The sequence below is a fragment of the Prorops nasuta genome, unplaced genomic scaffold, assembly GCF_024137725.1.
Source record: "Prorops nasuta isolate Cenicafe-Biocafe unplaced genomic scaffold, Cenicafe_Pnas_1.2 PNAS00354, whole genome shotgun sequence".
Classification (NCBI taxonomy): Eukaryota; Metazoa; Arthropoda; class Insecta; order Hymenoptera; family Bethylidae; genus Prorops; species Prorops nasuta.
Genome location: NW_027117150.1, coordinates 7501 through 11486, shown reverse-complemented (window position 1 = coordinate 11486; position 3986 = coordinate 7501).

Sequence of the window (3986 nt, the reverse complement as noted above, 5' to 3'; positions counted from 1 at the left end):
GCGAGCCGACCCGTCCAACCAGCGGCTAAGTCCAACGCGGTGCATTGCTTTCGGCCGGCGGACCCGAACGCCTCGCTCGCGAGCCGACCCGTCCAACCAGCGGCTAAGTCCAACGCGGCGCATTGCTTTCGGCCGACGGACCCGAACGCCTCGCTCGCGAGCCGACCCCTCCAACCAGCGGCTAAGTCCAACGCGGCGCATTGCTTTCGGCCGGCGGACGCAAACGCCTCGCTCGCGAGCCGACCCCTCCAACCAGCGGCTAAGTCCAACGCGGCGCATTGCTTTCGGCCGGCGGACGCGAAAGCCTCGCTCGCGAGCCGACCCGTCCAACCAGCGGCTAAGTCCAACGCGGCGCATTGCTTTCGGCCGGCGGACGCAAACGCCTCGCTCGCGAGCCGACCCCTCCAACCAGCGGCTAAGTCCAACGCGGTGCATTGCTTTCGGCCGGCGGACGCGAACGCCTCGCTCGCGAGCCGACCCGTCCAAACAGCGGCTAAGTCCAACGCGGCGCATTGCTTTTGGCCGGCGGACGCGAATGCCTCGCTCGCGAGCCGACCCGTCCAACCAGCGGCTAAGTCCAACGCGGCGCGTTGCTTTTGGCCGGCGGACGCGAACGCCTCGCTCGCGAGCCGACCCCTCCAACCAGCGGCTAAGTCCAACGCGGCGCATTGCTTTCGGCCGTCGGACCCGAACGCCTCGCTCGCGAGCCGACCCGTCCAACCAGCGGCTAAGTCCAACGCGGCGCATTGCTTTTGGCCGGCGGACCCGAACGCCTCGCTCGCGAGCCGACCCGTCCAACCAGCGGCTAAGTCCAACGCGGCGCATTGCTTTCGGCCGGCGGACCCGAACGCCTCGCTCGCGAGCCGACCCGTCCAACCAGCGGCTAAGTCCAACGCGGCGCATTGCTTTCGGCCGGCGGACGCAAACGCCTCGCTCGCGAGCCGACCCCTCCAACCAGCGGCTAAGTCCAACGCGGCGCATTGCTTTCGGCCGGCGGACGCGAAAGCCTCGCTCGCGAGCCGACCCGTCCAACCAGCGGCTAAGTCCAACGCGGCGCATTGCTTTCGGCCGACGGACCCGAACGCCTCGCTCGCGAGCCGACCCCTCCAACCAGCGGCTAAGTCCAACGCGGCGCATTGCTTTCGGCCGGCGGACGCAAACGCCTCGCTCGCGAGCCGACCCCTCCAACCAGCGGCTAAGTCCAACGCGGCGCATTGCTTTCGGCCGGCGGACGCGAAAGCCTCGCTCGCGAGCCGACCCGTCCAACCAGCGGCTAAGTCCAACGCGGCGCATTGCTTTCGGCCGGCGGACGCAAACGCCTCGCTCGCGAGCCGACCCCTCCAACCAGCGGCTAAGTCCAACGCGGCGCATTGCTTTCGGCCGGCGGACGCGAAAGCCTCGCTCGCGAGCCGACCCGTCCAACCAGCGGCTAAGTCCAACGCGGCGCATTGCTTTCGGCCGACGGACCCGAACGCCTCGCTCGCGAGCCGACCCCTCCAACCAGCGGCTAAGTCCAACGCGGCGCATTGCTTTCGGCCGGCGGACGCAAACGCCTCGCTCGCGAGCCGACCCCTCCAACCAGCGGCTAAGTCCAACGCGGCGCATTGCTTTCGGCCGGCGGACGCGAAAGCCTCGCTCGCGAGCCGACCCGTCCAACCAGCGGCTAAGTCCAACGCGGCGCATTGCTTTCGGCCGGCGGACGCAAACGCCTCGCTCGCGAGCCGACCCCTCCAACCAGCGGCTAAGTCCAACGCGGCGCATTGCTTTCGGCCGGCGGACGCGAAAGCCTCGCTCGCGAGCCGACCCGTCCAACCAGCGGCTAAGTCCAACGCGGCGCATTGCTTTCGGCCGGCGGACGCAAACGCCTCGCTCGCGAGCCGACCCCTCCAACCAGCGGCTAAGTCCAACGCGGTGCATTGCTTTCGGCCGGCGGACGCGAACGCCTCGCTCGCGAGCCGACCCGTCCAAACAGCGGCTAAGTCCAACGCGGCGCATTGCTTTTGGCCGGCGGACGCGAATGCCTCGCTCGCGAGCCGACCCGTCCAACCAGCGGCTAAGTCCAACGCGGCGCGTTGCTTTTGGCCGGCGGACGCGAACGCCTCGCTCGCGAGCCGACCCCTCCAACCAGCGGCTAAGTCCAACGCGGCGCATTGCTTTCGGCCGTCGGACCCGAACGCCTCGCTCGCGAGCCGACCCGTCCAACCAGCGGCTAAGTCCAACGCGGCGCATTGCTTTTGGCCGGCGGACCCGAACGCCTCGCTCGCGAGCCGACCCGTCCAACCAGCGGCTAAGTCCAACGCGGCGCATTGCTTTCGGCCGGCGGACCCGAACGCCTCGCTCGCGAGCCGACCCGTCCAACCAGCGGCTAAGTCCAACGCGGCGCATTGCTTTCGGCCGGCGGACGCAAACGCCTCGCTCGCGAGCCGACCCCTCCAACCAGCGGCTAAGTCCAACGCGGCGCATTGCTTTCGGCCGGCGGACCCGAACGCCTCGCTCGCGAGCCGACCCGTCCAACCAGCGGCTAAGTCCAACGCGGCGCATTGCTTTTGGCCGGCGGACGCGAATGCCTCGCTCGCGAGCCGACCCGTCCAACCAGCGGCTAAGTCCAACGCGGCGCGTTGCTTTTGGCCGGCGGACGCGAACGCCTCGCTCGCGAGCCGACCCCTCCAACCAGCGGCTAAGTCCAACGCGGCGCATTGCTTTCGGCCGTCGGACCCGAACGCCTCGCTCGCGAGCCGACCCGTCCAACCAGCGGCTAAGTCCAACGCGGCGCATTGCTTTCGGCCGTCGGACCCGAACGCCTCGCTCGCGAGCCGACCCGTCCAACCAGCGGCTAAGTCCAACGCGGCGCATTGCTTTTGGCCGGCGGACCCGAACGCTTCGCTCGCGAGCCGACCCGTCCAACCAGCGGCTAAGTCCAACGCGGCGCATTGCTTTCGGCCGTCGGACCCGAACGCCTCGCTCGCGAGCCGACCCGTCCAACCAGCGGCTAAGTCCAACGCGGCGCATTGCTTTTGGCCGGCGGACCCGAACGCCTCGCTCGCGAGCCGACCCGTCCAACCAGCGGCTAAGTCCAACGCGGCGCATTGCTTTTGGCCGGCGGACCCGAACGCTTCGCTCGCGAGCCGACCCGTCCAACCAGCGGCTAAGTCCAACGCGGCGCATTGCTTTTGGCCGGCGGACCCGAACGCCTCGCTCGCGAGCCGACCCGTCCAACCAGCGGCTAAGTCCAACGCGGCGCATTGCTTTCGGCCGTCGGACCCGAACGCCTCGCTCGCGAGCGACCCGTCCAACCAGCGGCTAAGTCCAACGCGGCGCATTGCTTTTGGCCGGCGGACGCGAACGCCTCGCTCGCGAGCCGACCCGTCCAACCAGCGGCTAAGTCCAACGCGGTGCATTGCTTTCGGCCGGCGGACGCAAACGCCTCGCTCGCGAGCCGACCCCTCCAACCAGCGGCTAAGTCCAACGCGGCGCATTGCTTTCGGCCGGCGGACGCAAACGCCTCGCTCGCGAGCCGACCCCTCCAACCAGCGGCTAAGTCCAACGCGGCGCATTGCTTTCGGCCGGCGGACGCGAAAGCCTCGCTCGCGAGCCGACCCGTCCAACCAGCGGCTAAGTCCAACGCGGCGCATTGCTTTCGGCCGACGGACCCGAACGCCTCGCTCGCGAGCCGACCCCTCCAACCAGCGGCTAAGTCCAACGCGGCGCATTGCTTTCGGCCGGCGGACGCGAAAGCCTCGCTCGCGAGCCGACCCGTCCAACCAGCGGCTAAGTCCAACGCGGCGCATTGCTTTCGGCCGGCGGACGCGAAAGCCTCGCTCGCGAGCCGACCCGTCCAACCAGCGGCTAAGTCCAACGCGGCGCATTGCTTTCGGCCGGCGGACGCGAACGCCTCGCTCGCGAGCCGACCCGTCCAAACAGCGGCTAAGTCCAACGCGGCGCATTGCTTTTGGCCGGCGGACCCGAACGCCTCGCTCGCGAGCCGA